Below are 20,068 nucleotides of genomic sequence, written 5' to 3' on the forward strand. Positions count from 1 at the left end.
ATCTATCTATCTATCTATCTATCTATATCCTGGCATGTGTATGAACTTAATTGTGGAGATAAAATGCAGTAGCAGCTCTGACAGAAACCAAAAATCCTCTGTAAAATTACTGGAATGATTACATTAAGTCCCCCTCGAACTTCTAATCACCCCCAAATTTCAACTATACATAATGGCAAAAGGTCTTTTCTCCAGTGGGTAAAGATAGGTACCCCAAAAGGTAGCTCAGAAAAGTTTGTTGAATGAACACTAACACAAAAAACTTAATAACACATACAATAATGATCACTCAAAAACTTGAGATCTTCTCCATTGTCAAGTCATTTTCTTTGTTTTCATGTTTTATTTGTTTTACCTTAAGTCACCCCCAATCATGCTGACATCTACTATTGATGATTATATTAGACCTAAAAGTGTTCTTAAACAAATGAAAACTACTGACTTCCATTCCTGAAAGCCCTGCTTCCAATTTTCAGGAGGAAATTAAATAATGTAGAAATCCAACACTGGGCCTAAGCCCAGACAGCTGAGCATCATTTTGTCCTTTCAAGGCAAAGAGGAAGTGTCTGCTGTGGCAGAGACATGCCAAGAGAAATAAAGCTTAACCTCAGCCCCATGTGAAAGTGATTTTAGATAATCGGGGGTGTCTGCAAATAGGTTAAAAATGGGACCACATACTAACAGGGAACTTTCCATGGAAGTTAAAAAATGTATCAGGATCTAACCCCCACCTTAAAAACAAAACATGTTGGGAAAATGGCATGGCCTTAGAAACTCTATATAAAGGCGGCAGAGGAAAGGGAAAGCAAACAGGGAGAAGAGAGTTGACAAGTCAAATTAAAACATGTTTCCGCTTATGAGTTACTATAGGCTTAGAATTTGATGTCTTTGTAATTGTAATTACCAAATTCAAAATGATGTCCCTGTGTGAAGAGGAAAAGAGGAAGGGGCAGTGGAGAAGAAGTGAGTATAAGTATGTGGGTCCAGTGGTAGATGAAATTATTTAGATTAGGGGCCAGCAAATTTATTCTCTAAAGGGCCAGACAGCAAATGTTTTAGACTTTGTGGAGAACACAGTCCCTCCTGTAACTACTCAAATCTGTCCCTGTAGTGTGAAAGCAGCCATAGGCAATATGAAAATGAATGTGGGTAGCTGGGTGCCAATAAAACTTTATGGACACTGAAATTAGAATTTCATGTATTTTATTTCTACCTTTTTTTTTTTTAAGATTTTATTTATTTATTTGACAGAGAGATAGAGAGAGAGAGAGCACAAGTAGGCAGAGCGGCAGGCAGAGGGAGAGGGAGAAGCAGGCTCTCCACTAAGCAGGGAGCCAGACACGGGGCTCGATCCCAGGACCCTGGGATCATGACCTGAGCCGAAGGCAGACGCTTAACTGACTGAGCCACCCAGGCACCCCTTATTTCTACTTTTGATTTTTCTTCAAACACTTAAAAATGGAAAACTATTCTTAGCCTACAGGTCTTACAAAAACAGACTGTGGGGCAGATTTGACCTGCACAACATAGTTTGCTGACCCCTGATTTAAGATAGTTAACTCCCCATTACACAGAACATTCCTATGAAACTGGGCTTGACTCAAATTTTGGACTCTGAGTAAGAAAAACTGGCGTTTGTTTTTTGTTTTTTTCCCAGTAGATGAACAAGAAGATGCTAATAATGGTAGGAAGCATTTATTTGAAAGATATAGCAGATCTTCTCTAAGCCTATAAAAAAGACAAGTATCTCTACTTTTTTCTAGCAGAATATTTAACACTAGTATGAAATCAAAGTTTATGTAGTATGAAATTTTGAAGCCAAATGCTACATAACCATTAATGTGCAGTATTAGTCAGGGATCAAGAATGATTTTTAAAACATTATCCCCCTTATCAGAATTTAACATTTTATAAACATCCTTTGCAGCATAATGCTAGTCTGGAATTATACATAAGTTTCCATCATCACCTCTATGGAAACCAGAGAGCTGGTGACTAGAAGGATTTTCTGGTGGAACATATGCTTTACAGATCACATGGTGATAAAAACTTTATGGAGCGTCTGACCTAGACTATCAGAAACAAAGGAAATATAAAAGTGCAAGGCATCTATGTTCATAGTTTTTGGGAAGCAAAATAATGTTTATATATTAAATGTTGTTATGGAACAGACACGGACTTTCTCTTTCTGTATTAAAAGAGAAGGTCTTGTAAAACATCCTGGTAGCTGTCTCACAACCTTGAACTGGGAAATACGGCATTCTTTCTTTTCCCTTCCCTTTCCTGTCTCTTTCTTCTTCCCTTTATTATTTTTATTTGGGGGGGGGGTAGATAATCCCAGTACTTCTCCCTAGTTCTCTGAGCAAATGAAGCCCCCTTCTTTAGGGAACTGCTCCTCAACCACTGCAACCCTATGGTAAGCCAGTCATCGTGCCCTGTCCCTCAGGCCACAAGGGTAGCTGCATGAGGCAGCTGGTGCAGACAGGCTGCATCCTAAGGGTAACAACGATCCAAACAAGATTTAAAAGGAATACCTTATCCAAAAGTGGTTATAAAACATGATTATTTCCAGAGCTGTATTTCTTAAGGACCAATCACCCATGGTATACAGGATCCTGATTGATGTTGTAGTGTATACTCATGCTCATTAAAGAGAACTTGGAGCATACGTTTTTATTTGATGGTAAGTTTTGGGCAGGAAAGCAATCCTCCATTATAATATCGTTTGTATAAGGAAATATAATTCTTTCAACAATGATCTGTTTTGTGATGGTCTCCTTTATGGCACAGTTTCTAGGAGTTGACTGTAGGGAAAAAAGCTGCTTTAACCATCCACATGGATGTGACTGAGGCTGGAGGAGAGGGAGGGCCGCAGAGAATGCAAAGGCGGAGTGTGTCCAACAGGCAGTGGTAATGAGGGCAGGCTCAGTGAGGAGCCTTTTATTTTCTCTCATCCTGCTGCTGCTGCTTCTTTTCTTTTCAGTATACTTTATTTTTTTAGAGCAGTTTTAGACTCATAGTAAAATTGAGTGGAAAGTACAGACATCTTCTGTACCTACATACACACAGCAGCCCCCATTATCAACATCCTCCACCAGAGTGGTACATTTGTTACAATCGAATCCACACTGACACATCATTAGCACCCAAGGTTCATAGTTTATATTAGGGTTTACTCTTCTTGGTGGTGTACATTCTATGGGTTTGGGCAAATGTATAATAATATGTATCCATCATTATACTATCATACAGAATATTTTCACTGCCCTAAAAAGCCCCTGTGTTTTGCCTATTCATCCTCCCTCCCTTATAACCTGGGAAACCACTGATCTCTTTACTGTTTCTATAGTTTTGCCTTTTCCAGAATTTCATAGAGTTGGAATCATGCAGTATGTAGCCTTTTCAGAATTCACTTCTTTCATTTACTAATGTGCATTTAAGATTTGTCCATGTCTTTTTATGGCTTGAGAGCTCATTTCTTTTTTATTTTGGAGTAATATTCCATTGTCTAAATGTACTAGTATATTTATCCATTCACTTACTGAAGGACTTCTTGGTTACCTCCATACTTTTTGTAGTCCTTGTTCTTTTATTTTCATCTTTCTTTTGCTTTAAGTCAAAGCATCACAGGTTTCCAGTTATGAAATAAATCATGGGAATAAAAGGTATAGTATAAGGAATATAGTTAATAGTTGTATGGTAACAGATGGTGGCTACACTTGTGGTGAGCACAGCACAAGGTATAGAGCTGTCAAATCACTATGTTGTACACCTGAAACTAATTGTGTGTAACGTTCTGTGTCAAGTATGCTCAAATAAAAACAAATAAAGTATGCATGATTAATCATATAAAAAAGAGTCAAAGTATCAAAAGTAGACAGAGACTTAATTAGCAACCCATATAATCCTCAAAACAGGTATGAGGAAACTGAGGCCCAGGAGTTAAGTGACTGGTCCATGGAGGTTTTCCCTTCCTGCTTCATTGTTTGGGCCCACTGGCAGCCTGCAGGTTGAAAGATATGCTATCTCTGTATTAGGATGTTCACTCAAGGTTTAACACCCCAAATATCACTTTCTAAAATAGTTTGTTTTGATACATCTAGTATTTTAAATACTATGACTCCTACATCTTTAAAAAATTTACCAGCCATGTATTAACTCATATTAGAGATAAAATATTCAGGTAATAATTTAGTCTTCACAATGACTCTAGGAAGTAGGTACTATTACTGTAACTACACGTGTGAGGGTCATAGGGCTAGTAAATGTCAGAGATGGGATTCGAATCCAGGTCTGCCTAATTCCTAAGACTGAGCTCTTTATCCCTGCAATACTGCCAATTTGTAGATATATTTTATATACATTTCTTCTAGATGAAGCTTCAAAAGAAACGGTCTTTTTAATCAGAGACCATATAAACTCGGAGTAAGGAAATAATTAATAAATTTCAGATTTCTTTACCACGGTCCTAAATCTTGAGGTCTATTTCAGCTCACAAGATGTCATTTATGTAAGAAACAGAGATGAAGATTTAAAATTTCCCCTTAAAACTTCAGTACACAAGCCACCCTAATTTGGAAATATAGCCAATTTCTGGAATGTACATACCCAAGAAAAAGCATCATATTGTACTTATGCATTTATCACATACTTTATATTTTTGGTTTCATAAACAAAAATTAAGACATAAGCCAATTAAGTCAGTTAGCTAAGAATCTAAGTCAGATTGCCACAGGTCAGATTTCCTCCAGGTCATTTTCCTGGCCCCAAAAGAGGCTAAACTAAAGAAGACACAATTGTAGGTAAGAACCTTTTAAAAGAATAAACCAAAGACAATAGAAGAGGCTACTAGAACTTTATGCAAACACTGCTAGCAAACCCATCTGTACTACTTCTAGGGGTCTCATCATTTGGTTTCTGTAGGCTCCCAAAGTCATTTACCAGAAAAGTAAACGCATAGATTCAAGGGTAGAAATGGATATTTTACAAAGTGTCACTGTTTGTGGTTGTTTACATGTAACTGGAACACCATGAGGTTTAAAAATAAATAAATAAATAAAGACAATCATCCACGGGTCTATCTGAAGAAAACATACTATGGAGAAAACTAAGGTAGATATAATTCAATTAAAACAGCAGTATATGAGTTGTTTTTATTCCAATCCTAGAACTTACTCTGGGAATCTTCTTAGTGAAAATATAACCCTCAGTAAACTTGACTTTGACCAAAATGTTTCAGATAACTCTCATGAGATCAATTGATGGCTCTTCATTCTAGATTATTGCCTCAAGTTCTTTCATGTAAGAATGATACTCTGTCATTACCAGAGAGCCTCTCAAATACATGAACTATTTTAATGAGGAACCTAATGATCATTTCCAGATTAAATCAGTGCCTAAAGCACTTGTGTTAGAGAACTGGGTAACAGGACATGATAGGGATTTTTTAAAAAATGTACTCTTTTATATAATTAATCTGAACCTTGCCCAAACCAGCACTGATCCAAACTTGTTATCAAAAATCAAAACTCATACCCAACGTAAAAGGAAGTAAGCAAGGTCTCTTTACTTGAGTGTCTTGTGCCTGGGACTCAAAAGTGTTAATAGAGTTAAGATTCAGTGGTTTCAGATATTCTAAAAAGAACATGGGCTACTTCTTTCCAGAGACAATCACAGTTTTCAGTGTAGTAAATTTTCACAAAAACGAAACTGCCTGCATTCAGTCTTTCACTCATCAGACATTAAGTACAGACTGTGAGCCAGGCGCTGTTAAATCTTCTCTGATCAATCAATTTACTCTAAGATTCTGAAGCTTTAACACTATTACAAAGGCATTCTTTCTGTAAAGTGGAAATGGTTTTCAGATCATTGCAGAAGGGCAAGTATTAAAATAATTGAGAAAACCCTTTAAGAACTACATTGAGTTACAGCTAACATACTATACAGAATAATTCTTTGTGAGCGAATATGATACTAGATTATCAAGTAGGTCAGAATGTAAGAAAAAGTAGAAGTTTCATTTGAGCAAATATGTTGCATAGACAAGATAACTAACACAGACAAGTTCTGACCTAAATAGTAAGTATGTAAAACTAGGAGACTAAAGGATCATTTGGCACATCAGTATATTCAGTCTTTCTTATCTAGAAAATAATATTAATCTATAGTAAAAAAAATCCTTCTATAAGTATATGATCATCCACATATAGAGAGCTTCTCCTTTCTCTTTATGCATATAGATCTATATTAATTAAAATGTTACATAATGGATATTTTCACTTCAGGAGAAATTCCAACAAAATGAAAACTAGTCTAGATGATCAACTCCATTAAGAGGATCCATAGATACCTTCAACTCAGTATGTTTACATTTTTAAAATTTGAATTTCTGCATATTATTTTTCAAAAAGAGGGACTGGACAGTAAAGTCCATGTACTATACCACACATGGTAAAGGGTAAAACTCATTCTTATGACAGTTCATTATATATATGGATTTAGTAATTCTATGGATCAGATAAAACTCATGAAATAGGCTCAAGTTGAGGCTTGCAACTCAACTTGGATCACTGAATCCAATCCCCTTCTTCAACTTCCCAGGCCCCCTAACTATACAATCATCTATATCCACTATGATCCTTACTTCTTCCTCAATAGGCAAGAGAACAGGGCTCCTTTCCTTCAGCTGAAGGCCAAACCTTACTTTGTGCTCACAATCCCAATCCTCTGTTACCTTCCTTCAGTCGACTAATTCCTTTCTCCATTTTCCTGCCGTATATTTTCATTCTCCCTCTGACTCTTCCTCCTCAGCCTATAAACATGTTTGTCTCCCATCCTAGTCCCTACCCTACCAATATTTCTCCAGAAATCTCATCTCTATCCTTTTTTTGTTCAAGTTTCTTAAAAGAGTACCTATAATAATACCTCACTTTCCATTTTCATTTCAGTTCTCCACAATCTAGATTTTGCCCTCACTACTCCACTGATACTGCTCTCAATGAAGTCACTAATGACTTTCATACTGCTAAACTCAATAGACCCAAACCTTTCAGTTGCATTTGGTAATGCTCTTTATTCCATTGGTTTCCAGAACACATCTCTCTCCAATCATTTCTGTTCTGTTTCTTATGTCTACCTTTTAGATTTGGGTGTTCCATATTTCTTTCTTGGACCCTTTACTCTTCTCATTTTATATATTCTACAGTATAATCTCCTATATTCTCTTGGTCTCATCTCTGAACTTGTATATTCAACTACCACCTGCTGACATCTCTTCTTGGATGATTCAAAAGTCCTTGATATTGAATGTATCCCAAACTGGATTTATTTACTTTTATCCTCAAACTGGCTTATATTTTCTTCTCTCACTTGATGGCACTATCATAACCCAAGGTAGCTACCTGTTAGTCACCTTTGATTCTTTTCTCTAATTAATCCTGTAAGTCTCGCTTCCTAAATGCTTTATGCATTTCCCTCATTTCACTACCTTTAACTAATACAAGTTTAGTCCCTAATATTCCCTCCTGTGGGCTATTACCTAGGCTTCTACTCATGTCTACCTTAACTCTTCTTTTCATACCACAACTAGAGATATTTGTTAAACCTTCCAGTAGAGCAACTAAGCCAAGTATTGTTTTGAGGCTCACTCACAGACCCAATATCAGGATGGATGGGGGTAGTACTAGATATTGTAGCCAAAGAGGACAGAGCTGAGTTAATAATGAGTTGGTATTGGACCTTGGTAACCTCTGAGGTAGAACATCTTTTTTTTTTTTTTGTAGTTTTTAATTTTATTGTATTATGTTAGTCACCATACAATACATCATTAGTTTTTGATGTAGTGATCCACGATCCATTGTTTTTGTATAACACCCAGTGCTCCATGCAGTACGTGCCCTCCTTAATACCCATCACTGGGCTAACCAATCCTCCCTCCCCCCTCCCCCTAGAACCCTGTTTGTTTCTCAGGTCCATAGTCTCTCATGGTTCATCTATCACTCCAATCCCCCCCCCCCATTTTTCCCTTCCTTCTCCTAATGTCCTCCATGTTATTCCTTAGGTTCCACAAATAAGTGAAACCATATAATTGATTTTCTCTGCTTGACTTATTTCACTTAGCATAATCTCCTCCAGTCCCATCCATGTTGATGTAAAAGTTGGGTATTCATCTTTTCTGATGGCTGAGTAATATTCCATTGTATATACAGACCACATCTTCTTTATCCATTCATCTGTTGAAGGGCATCTCAGCTCTTTCCACAGTTTGGCTATTGCGGACATTGCTGCTATGAACACTGGGGTGCATATGGCCCTTCTTTTCACTACATCTGTGTCTTTGGGGTAAATACCCAGAAGTGCAATTGCTGGGTCATAGGGTAGTTCTATTTTTAAATTTTTGAGGCACCTCCACACTGTTTTCCAAAGTGGCTGTACCAACTTGCATTCCCACCAACAGTGTAAGAGGGTTCCCCTTTCTCCACAACCTCTCCAACATTTGTTGTTTCTTTCCCTGTCCATTTTGGCCATTCTAACTGGTGTAAGGTTGTATCTCAGTGTGGTTTTGATTTGGATTTCCCTGATGGCTAATGATGATGAACATTTTTTCATGTGTCTGTTAGCCATTTGTATGTCTTCTTCAGAGAAGTGTCTTTTCATCTCTTCTGCCCACTTTTTGACTTGATTATTTGTTTTTTGGGTGTTGAGTTTGAGAAGTTCTTTATAGATCTTGGATACCAGCCCTTTATCTCTAGTGTCATTTGCAAATATCTTCTCCCATTCTGTGGGTTGCCTCTTTGTTTTGTTGACTGTTTCCTTTGCTGTGCAGAAGGTTTTTATCTTGATGAAGTCCCAAAAGTTCATTTTTGCTTTTGTTTCACTAGCTTTTGGAGATGTATCTTGAAAGAAGTTGCTGTGGCCGATGTCAAAGAGGTTACTGCCTATATTGTCCTCTAGGATTTTGATGGATTCCTGTCTCACGTTGAGGTCTTTCATCCACTTTGAGTTTATCTTTGTGAATGGTGTTAGAGAATGGTCGAGTTTCATTCTTCTGCATGTGGCTGTCCAATTTTCCCAGCACCATTTATTGAAGAGACTGTCTTTTTTCCATTGCATTTTTTTTCCTGCTTTGTCAAAGATTATTTGATCATAGAGCTGAGGGTCCATATCTGGGTTCTCTATTCTGTTCCATTGGTCTGTGTGTCTGTTTTTGTGCCAGTACCATGCTGTCTTGGTGATCACAGCTGTGTAATATAGCTTGAAATCGGGCAACGTGATGCTCCCAGCTTTGTTTTTCTTTTTCAACATTTCCTTGGTGATTCGGGGTCTTTTCTGATTCCATACAAATTTTAGGATTGTTTGTTCCAGCACTTTGAAAAAGGTCATTGGAATTTTGATCGGGATGGCACTGAAGGTATAGACTGCTCTGGGTAGCTTAGACATTTTAACAATGTTTATTCTTCCGATCCATGAGCATGGAATATTTTTCCATCTTTTTGTGTCTTCTTCAATTTCTTTCATGAGTGTTTTGTAGTTCCTAGAGTACAGATCCTTTAACTCTTTGGTTAGGTTTATTCCGAGGTATCTTATGGTTTTTGGTGCTATTGTAAATGGAATCGTTGCTCTAATTTCTCTTTCTACAGTTGCGTTGTTAGTGTATGAGAAAGCAACTGATTTCTGTGCATTGATTTTGTATCCTGCCACATTACTGAATTGCTGGATGAGTTCTAGTAATTTGGGGGTGGAGTCTTTTGGGTTTTCCACATAAAGTATCATGTCGTCTGTGAAAAGAGAGAGTTTGACTTCTTCTTTGCCAATTTGAATACCTTTTATTTCTTTCTGTTGTCTGATTGCTGTTGCTAGGACTTCTAGTACTATGTTGAACAACAGTGGTGAGAGTGGCCACCCTTGACGTGTTCCTGATCTTAAGGGAGAGGCTCTCAGCTTTTCCCCATTGAGGATGATATTCGCTGTGGGTTTTTCATAGATGGATTTTATGAGCTTGAGGAATGTTCCCTCTATCCCTATACTCTGGAGAGTTTTAATCAGGAAAGGATGTTGTATTTTGTCAAATGCTTTTTCTGCATCAATTGAGAGGACCATATGGTTCTTCTCCCTCCTCTTATTCATGTGTTCCATCACATTGATTGATTTGCGAATGTTGAACCACCCTTGCATCCCGGGGATAAATCCCACTTGGTCGTGGTGGATGATCCTTTTAATGTATTGTTGGATCCTATTAGCTAGGATTTTGTTGAGGATTTTGGAATCCATATTCATCAGGGATATTGGTCTGAAATTCTCCTTTTTGATGGGGTCTTTGCCTGGTTTGGGGATTAAGGTAATGCTGGCCTCATAGAATGAGTTTGGAAGTTTTCCTTCTGTTTCTATTTGTTGAAACAGCTTCAGTAGAATAGGTATTACTTCTTCTTTGAATGTTTGGTAGAATTCCCCAGGGAATCCATCAGGTCCTGGACTCTTGTTTTTTGGGAGGTTTTTGATCACTGCTTCAATCTCGTTACTGGTTATTGGCCTATTCAGGTTGTCAATTTCTTCCTGTTTCAGTCTTGGCAGCTTATACGTTTCCAGGAAGGCCTCCATTTCATCCAGATTGCTCAGTTTATTGGCATATAGTTGTTGATAATAATTTCTAATAATTGTTTCTATTTCCTTGGTGTTAGTCGTGATCTCTCCCCTTTCATTCATAATTTTATTAATTTGGGTCCTTTCTCTTTTCTTTTGGATAAGTCTGGCCAGTGGTTTATCAATCTTATTAATTCTTTCAAAGAACCAACTTCTAGTTTTGTTGATCTGATCTACTGTGTTTCTGGTTTCTAATTCATTGATTTCTGCTCTAATTTTAATTATTTCTCTTCTAATGCGTGGCTTAGGCGTCGTTTGTTGCTTTTTCTCTAGTTCTTTAAGGTGTAGAGTTAGTTGGTGAATTTGGGATTTTTCTATTTTTTTGAGGGAGGCTTGGATGGCTATGTATTTCCCCCTTAGGACCGCATTTGCAGTATCCCATAGGTTTTGGACCGATGTGTTTTCGTTCTCATTGATTTCCATGAATTGTTTAAGTTCTTCTTTGATTTCTTGGTTGACCCAAACATTCTTGAGCAGAGTGGTCTTTAGCTTCCAAGTGTTTGAATTTCTGCCAATTTTTTCTTGTGATTGAGTTCCAGTTTTAGAGCATTGTGGTCGAGGCAGAACATCTTGTACTACCATGACCACTAGTTAGGACTAATTGATGATTATCACAACATTAAACAAACAATTCCACCCAGAGCTCAGATTCTTTAGGAATGTAGGTTTGGCTCATGCCAATAGACTCTGCTTTATCAATACTACAAAATATCTATCTAGCTTTACTGATAACCAGACTGGTTTTCAAACAAAAACCAGGATCAGTTTTAAGTAGTCAAATACAGTAGTTCTTGAAATTATGTGTTATAATGATAATAATAATTCAATTATTTCTCATTTTTATTGTGTTTTTTATCTTTTCTTACTTATTTTACAACTGAAGTCTAGAAATTTGAATCATAGTTTCCTAGCCAGCAGAAAAGGCAGAAACCTAGAAGTTATGTCTGATTTCTCCATTTCTCTCACCTTTCCCTGTTTGTTTTCTTTTTTTAATTTTATTTTATTATGTTATGTTAATCACCATACATCATTAGTTTTTGATGTAGTGCTCCATGATTCATTGTTTGCATATAACACCCAGCGCTCCATGCAATACGTGCCCCCCCCCTTTTTTTCAGGAGATGGTGAGTTTTATTATCTTGTCTGGATAGAGGTTTGATTTGTTCTCAAATGTTCCAAGGTGGAGAGACTAGGAGAAAGCATAGGATGCAGAGGTCTATTTGGTGTAATCTCCTTCATTCTCATCTTCGCCATTAATAGAGAGAGCAGTATATTTGCTTGCAGAACTGAACTTGGAAGCTGGATTTTCTTCAGGTTTCTTTGGCTCAGGTGCAGATCGGGAGTCTTGATCCTTTTTGCCATCTTTCCTATCTGACTCCTTCTAGTGGTTTTTGTTCCCTCCATCTCCTGGACCACGGCCGGAGTTCCCACTTTGGCCTTTTGGGACACTCACCCCATCTACTTTGTTTTCATCTCTCCTTGCTGGTCCTTCCTCAGGTGGCTGAGCTGGAACTACTTTCCCCCACCACTTGTAGGGGACTGCTGCTCTGTGTCTGAGCTCTGAGATCGAGCAGGAGGGTTAGAACTTCACTTCACCCAAGCATTCTCCTTTGGTGGAGGGGCTGGCATTAACTTCAGAGGCTGTTCAGATTTGGGAGGCTTAGAAGTTGGCGAGTGACAGTCTTCCTCTTTATTGGGTGCTTCGTTTTCTAGAGACTTCTCACTCTCTCTCCTTTGTGCATTTCTGCCAGATGTGGCAGAGGTCCCAGTCTGTGATGACTCACTTCCTGTCCTGGACCGTTCCCCGTTTCTGAGTCTCTTCACTTCGCCAGCTTGGGTGTCTCTCCCGGGGCCGTCGTTCTAGTTTTGGCTCATCCAGCTGGTGCTGCAGCTTCTCCTGCTCCTTCTGCAGCTGCTCTTCTACTTCTCACTCTCTAGCAGCTGTGTCAACAGGCTTTGCCCCTCCAAAGATAGAGGCCGCTCGACTGGACTGGGAGGTGCTAGCAGAGGAATCATCTTCCTTAGGAGTATTCCAAGGCTTTAGATTCAGTTTGGTTCTTTGCGGGGGGGACCTCTATCATCACGCCTATAGTCATCCCGAGAGTAATCATCTCTGGAGCTCCATGACCGATTGTCTCGTCTGTCATATCTGTCTTCATAGCAGTCCCCACCTCCTCTGTAGTCATCATCCCTACAGTATCCACTACCAAATGCTCTTCTGCCACTGCCTATCCTGGAATCGTAGCCTCTGTCATACTCCCTGCTGCCTCGGTCATCATAGCAATCCCGGCCCCCGTATCGATCCATATCTCAGCGTGGGCCATCACGATACCCGTCCGGATACCCATCATGGTATCAGTCTGAATCATAATGATCTCGATACTTGTCTCCAAAAGCTATCATCACCTCTCCTTGGCAGGTAGTCATCAAAGCTATCTGTGGCAGGACGGGCCCTCCAGTCTGTATCTGTTTTGTCAGAATCCCAATTTCTATCTCAGCCAAAAGAACGATCATCCCTGTCTGTATCCTATGTTTGATCAGCAACGTCCACTTGAATTCTCCTGTTACCTAGAGACTCTTTGTTGAGGCTCAGGGCACTGAGCAAAGAATCCAGGTCCTCAAACTCAGCATAACCAAAATCTTTCAACCTCTCTGGATTGCTGGGTTTACGTGGTAAATGCACTGCACTGATATTTAATCCTCTAAAGAATTCCTTAATGGATTCTTCTGTTACATCATAGGGCAGGTTCCATAGAAAAGCAGTATAGGGTGGTGATTTCGGAAGATTGCTCCAGTCGATATTGGGTTCCCGAGCAGCCCATGGAGCAGTGGGCAGGATAGAATGGTCAGTTGGAGGTGCCCTATACACGTCGTCATCATTACTGTGCCAAGTGGTTGAAACATCTCCTTCCAGGTTATCTGTTTCATCAGCCCTCCCCTAGTGCTTCCTAGGTGCTTCCTCCCCTAGTCCCTCCATCCTCAGCCAGGAAGTCTGTTAGGGAGATAGTTTTCCCCTTCTTATTCTTCTTTTTTGCTGAGGCCGCCATGTTGGGAGAGGGAATACATGCCCTCTTTAATACCCATCACCAGGCTAACCCATCCCCCCACTACCCCTCCCCTCTAGAACCCTCAGTTTGTTTCTCAGAGTCCATAGTCTCTCACGGTTCGTCTCCCCCTCCGATTGCCTCCCCTTCATTTTTCCCTTCCTACTCTCTTTTCTTTTTTTTTAACAACAAAAAAACCCAAAACAAAACAAAACAAAAAAACCTCTACTTTGACTTGATGAAATACTAATCAAAGGCAAAGAGGAACATGAAGTGTCAGTGGAGAAAGTAAGTCATAAATACTATGGCCCCATTGCCAGGTGCAGAAATTATGAGTGTAGCCTTTATCACTTTGTCCTTGCTTATAGCTATTAGCTATAGTATGTAAAAAAAATCTTACTCCATTCATTTTTATTTTCCTCTTTCTAAATGATACTTTGTCATTAGTTTTTCTTCTATCCTCTTCCTTTTTCTAACTATTGTATATAGAGGATACTAGTGATAGTTAAATTTACAATTTAATCCCTAAGTTATAGCATTTTTGTTGTTGCTGTCATCAAATGATCCTCTATTGAAATATTTTCCTTTGTAGTTCTTAACTAGCTGGGCATTCTACTGCACCACTCTTGATGTCATCTGTGATGTCATGAGGGTGGTGGCTATCAACATTACAGCCCATAGATCTCTTTAATGGTTCCAGAAAATTCTCTGCTAAAGATTGGTGCTGCATCTATCAGGCAATGTTGACAATCTCATCAAAAATGATATTTCCACTGTGCTTAATGTTTTTCTGCTTCGTTCTGTCCTTGGTGGTTCCTTGAGGGTTTTGATAATCAGGGCAGAGGCAGAAGGTACCACTTTAATCTGGGCCTGTCTGTTCTGAATGGTCAATTTCAGTATTATCCTTCCAATCACTGGTTGCCTTGGAGATGTCATTACCAACCTTTTCTGGAGACAGACCCAGAGGGCCAATTTTGGGGTAGGGCAGATGCGGCACCAGCTTCCCCACTGGTGCACCTCAGGTATATGACTTTGATCTTATTGGGGTCAAACCTGGGTGGCATGGTGGAGGCACCTGGTGTCAGATGAGCCCAGATTCGGGATGACCAAAGACAGTTGTACCTGGGCCTCCAAGTCAAAAGCCAAAAAATCTAAGTTATAGCATCTTGCAATGTGACAGGCAAGATGGAATCATGATGGAGCCATATAAAGAACAGAAGTGACTAGGAGGTTATAGACTTAGAGAATAATGGTCACACAGTATCACTTCTGGCTTAAGTCAATTCTCACTGGTGTCTTTTACTTACAACAAATAAAAACTTAACTACCATATGTGTGTGTATATATATTTTTAAAGATTTTATTTATTTATTTATTTATTTATTTATTTATTTATTTATTTTAGAGAGGGAGAGAGAGAATCTTAAGCAGGCTCCACGCTCAGTGGAGCCCAACATGGAACTCAATTTCATGACCCTGACATCATGACCTGAGCTGAAATAAAGAGCCCAAGGCTTAACCGAATGAGTCACCCAGGCGCCCCTTAACTACTATATTCTTATACTTGCTGATACAGAAATACCATTTGCCCAGTCTTCAGGCTGAAAATATTAAGAGTCAGTTTTGATGCTTGACTTTTACTTCTTGTTATTCATCAATTACTAACTTTTATAATTGTTGAATTGACTCTTGTCTTCTTTTTTTTTCATTTACACTGTCTTCTTTCTACTTTATGCCACTCTTACCTTCTAGTAGCTTCCTGACTAGCTGTCTTGTTTCTAGATTAATTTTCCAAAATCATAGCTCTCATTATTACTTTAAAAATCTTCAAAAGTTCTTTACTGCTTGCCTGGTAAATGATAGGCTTCCAGAATGTGCATATTCTAGACTCCCTACAAAATATTCCTTACCAACCTTTAGAGCCTTATCTTCAAACACTGGACAGCCCATTTCTCAGTATGCCTAGGCTCTATTGAATCACATACACTTCTTTGTTTCTGCCTCTGCATAAAGTGCATTCTCTCCTATACCCTCATAAAACTATGCTTATCTTTTAAAGGCTCATCAAAATGTTACTTCTTCCATGAAGGCTTTTCTGATGTTCCCCCACTGGATGTGTTCTCTATTTCCTTTAGAATTTCATTGCATTTATTTCCCTTTCTGGACTTCCTACTTGGCTCTCATAATTCTCTTCACCATTTATGTTGAAACTTTTGTGATCTTTTTCTTCAGTGAGGGTTAGATTTCATCTGGAAGCCTCTAGAGGCAAGCTGAATTTTTCCTCCTGTTCCACATGGACTGCCTGCTCTCTAGCCTTGCAGCACAGTGTTCATCCTAAGACTTTCCATTATTATTCTTTCCATGTCTTCCCATTTCTTGAGTTATTCCTTTGTTTAGCGGGCATACAACCTTAAGTAACTTTGTAAAAAACAAGTACATGTTGAGTCCCTTCTAGACTATTATAAAATGCCTTTATTCAATCCTCACGTTTCTAAAGTTTGGTTTGGTATATAATGCTAAGTTAAAAATCATTTTCCTCAAGTTTTTGAAGGAAATCTTCCATTGTCAGTACCTTTGTCTTCTCCCAACCATCCCTTCCCCCATCCCACTCCCATTTACTAAACATTCAAAACCATTCTAAAGGAACAATGGATATCCAAGGAAATTAGAATTTAAGGACATAGGCTTTGGAGTCACATTGGGTTTAAATATTGATTTCACTAGATGTTAGTTGTGAGACCTTGAAAAAGTTACTTTAAGCTATAGTCTTCTCTTCTGTAAAATGAAAATACCAATTTTGTACCTTAGAGAGTTGTTCTATTAAATTAGATATCTTATGTAAAGTACTTATTATTATGTCTAGCACATAGTAAGTAAGTACTCAACAAAATTGTGGCAAACATTCCTAATATTATTAATATATTACCTTAGTATTTAACATATAGCCAATAAAAAAACTGGTGGCTATGCATTTATCTACCATATTTTCCCCAACAAAAATGATTTATAACCTAATTCAAGTAGAAGTCACTGTGAGTGGCCTAGGAGGCTTATAGTTTATGTATCTTTATAAACTTCTACAGGTGGGTATGCTCCCCTTCTAGTTGTAACTTGTCTCTAATTCCTGAAGTTCCAGCTCTTCTGGAGCATTTTCCAGAAAATAACTGAAACTGATAAGTGAGGGTCTAATGTGAGAGGACGATCTGCAAATCAATGCAGGGGTGAAATAGCTAGGCAGTGCTCAGTCACTGTGGCCTTGCCTCCTGGGAGCCATGTATTGCTGGGTTCCACCAGCAGGAATTCATTAGTGTCATCAACTTTTGATAACAAAAGGATCCTCACTTAATTTTTTAAATTAAAAAAAACACAAAAGATGGCTATTTTAAACTGTTTCTACAGGTGGAAAGCCAGGAGATGGTAAAAAAAGAGCTGAAGACACCGATCTTCAAGCCATCCCAACTATTTTCTTGCCAAGTTGGGAAGATATAATTTTTCTTAAAGGTATATCTAAGTAATGCTTTGACCTTGAAATAGCCCCTAAATGGTTTTTTTTTTTTTTCCTAGAGTGCTACAGTCACTCTCCAGCATTGTGCTGCAGTAGACTATAACGATATCATCAACTGTGCTAAATTTGGGTATATTCTATTACTGATGTAGACATAACTCTGCTTTTTCACAGGTGTCACAAAAAAGTCCTTAGAGAAGGACCAAGGGATAAAAATGATGGACTGCTCTGCTGATTTTCACATGTAACTTATTTTCATAGTCTTCAAGATAAAAACCCACCCTCTGTGTTGAAATAGTAACCTGTGCATCTGCTTTTTAGGTTGAGCATAAAAAGATAATAATATCTCTGTGATTCAGGGTTTTCTAATTGTACTTGTACTTCTAATTGTAACCTGATCAAGTTTCAGGTTAAAATAATTTGTCTGCCAAGAAATGCACTTGCTCAAGGTTTTAAGTCTTCAAAATTACAGGTGGAGTTTTTTAAAAATGTTATGTTCCTCTTTTAATTTCATAAGCTATGTTTTCTGCATTATTTAGTTGAAAAATCTAAAAGGAATAGATGAATGGGAAAGCAACATGAACTTAAATTCTTTGATGCACACAGCAAAAAAGATTTACAGTTATATCTTCATTATATTTCCATATTTACAAATAAATATTAAAAATTAACCAGTTCTCAAAATGTTTGGTTAGGGGGGGGACCCCTGGGTGGCTCAGTTGTTAAGTGTCTGCCTTCGGCTCAGGTCATGATTCCAGGGTCCTGGGATCGAGCCCCACATCAGGCTCCCTGCTCAGCAGGAAGCCTGCTTCTCCCTCTCCCACTCCTCCTGCTTGTGTTCCCTCTCTCGCTATGTCTCTGTCAAATAAATAAATAAAATCTTTAAAAAAAAATGTTTGGTTAGGGACTACCCTTCCTCACAGAAAGTATGCAGGCAATGAAGTTGGTATTTTTAATACTTGCCAATTATAAATCATTTTTAGACAGAAAAGCTATTGCTATGCTTGTTTTATATTTTCATGGTATGCAGGCAGATTCAAACCCGATGTCATGGGCATCCCATAATGACCACACTATACAAAAACTCAAATTCTCATAGCACTAAGTTATGTTTTTATTCTTTAATTTCATCTTTTAGTTTTATTTACCAGAGGAGATTATATCTGGAAAGCTATTTAAAACTATAAATCTGTCAACAGTTGCTTTTATAGGAGTGACATGGGAAAAAGAAAGGATAGCATTAAGAGGGACAAAGGATGTATTACAAGGAACACTTGAGATGCAGGACTTCCCACCCCAAATACAGTGTTATTTGGATGCTCTATGTTTGCCTTAGCTCATGCTTACAAGGGAAACGAAATATGAATCACTAATTTCAAATTGAAAAATGCCAGGAATGTAAAAATTGGAGGTTCCAACTTTTATTTGAAACTGAGGCAAAGACATTTTGTTAAAAACAAGACTGATAGGTGTACACTTGTCAAGATGGAATTTTAGTGGCATTTCACATTTACCCAGACACAGAACCTCACTATGTAAGCAATGCTACATCAATATTCTGCTTCTTGAGTTCATAAAACTCACAGGTGCTCAGGTTATAATTCTGAGAAATAATAGTGAAATAAGTCATGTGTTCAGTAGTTTTAGCTAGAGTAATAGTTTTTAAACTGCTCTACAGAATCTCCAATGTGCCCCAGAAATAACAGCAGGAGGAGTAGGGAAAGGTATATAGGTGGGACAGGCCCCAATCAAAACAGATTCTTTCATATCTTTTTTATATAATAGTCTTTCCACACAACATTTTATTTGAAGGAGGGGAAAAATGTTCTGCTACTAAAATCTTTTGGAAAATACTCATCTTTAGTTTCAAAAATGATAGAAAAAACTAACACTGAATTCTAAAATAAAGCTTTCATGGAGAAATATAGTCCTGGATTGGAATGAGGAGGTGGAAAGAACATATGATCATTTCTTGAAACAATATTTTGCTTTTATAGTTTCTAAGTGTAGCTAATGTAATCTTCATGTACTAGTCTTTTTAACTACTTATTCTCAATTAGAAAGCAAAGTCAGCTAGATAGTGCCAACCTGGTAAGAATGCCTTTTCCTTGCCAGCTTATATAAAGAAGCTTAAAAACTTTTTTTTTTTTCCCCCCTGGAACTTCTCTTCAACATCATCCTGGGAATTCCCTTCACCACTCTTCTATGTTTAACTGCTTACTTATTTCCTGGATGCCATGTCTTTTCCTTGTTTTTGGTGGAACACATCGCCAGTAGCTTCCCAAAAAGGGGTACATGGAAATAAATTTGTTTTAGATCTTGCATGTCTGAAATGTATTTAGTTCATCTTCACATTCGACTTCATAGTTCGGCTAGATATAGAACTCTAGGTTGGAAATCATTTCCCCTCAGAATTTGGAGGGTAGCTCTCCTGTCTTACGGCTTCTACTGCTGCTATAGAGGAAAGCCAAGGCAATGCAAATTCTTGGTCTTTTGTATATGATGGGTTGGGGCTGGACACTTGGTAGAGTCTTTCAATATAGAAACATATGTTCTTCGATTCTTAGAAAGAAATTCTGACAGTTTTTTCTTCTCTGATTTTCTGTTTGCTCCGAGACTACTATTAGTCATCTGTATCCATTTCTCTAATTCTCATCTCTGTCTTTTTGTTTAATTTTCTGGGAGACTTACTCAATTTTTCTTCCAATTCTTCTACTGCATTAAAAAAAATCTTACCTGAACATTTAAAAATTTGAATTAAAGAACAACTGAATATTCTTTTGTAGAGCCCGTGGCGTTTGTTTCATGCTTGTACTTTTGATCATCCCTCTATTTCCCGTGTTTGTTTTAGAGTGTCTTTCATATTGGAAGCTTTCTTCAA

The 20,068-nt window shown here is 38.0% G+C and overlaps 1 protein-coding gene and 1 pseudogene across 1 annotated transcript in view; both read right to left on the bottom strand.

Annotated features, from left to right (window-relative positions):
- Positions 1–20,068, bottom strand: part of SPATA5 (spermatogenesis associated 5) — a 336,495-nt gene that overhangs the window by 21,875 nt on the left and 294,552 nt on the right. The window lies entirely within an intron of this gene.
- LOC118022350 lies at positions 11,761–13,733 on the bottom strand (annotated as a pseudogene).

The sequence above is a fragment of the Mirounga leonina genome, unplaced genomic scaffold, assembly GCF_011800145.1.
Source record: "Mirounga leonina isolate KUSES-001 unplaced genomic scaffold, KU_Mleo_1.0 Mir_176, whole genome shotgun sequence".
NCBI classification, from domain to species: domain Eukaryota; kingdom Metazoa; phylum Chordata; class Mammalia; order Carnivora; family Phocidae; genus Mirounga; species Mirounga leonina.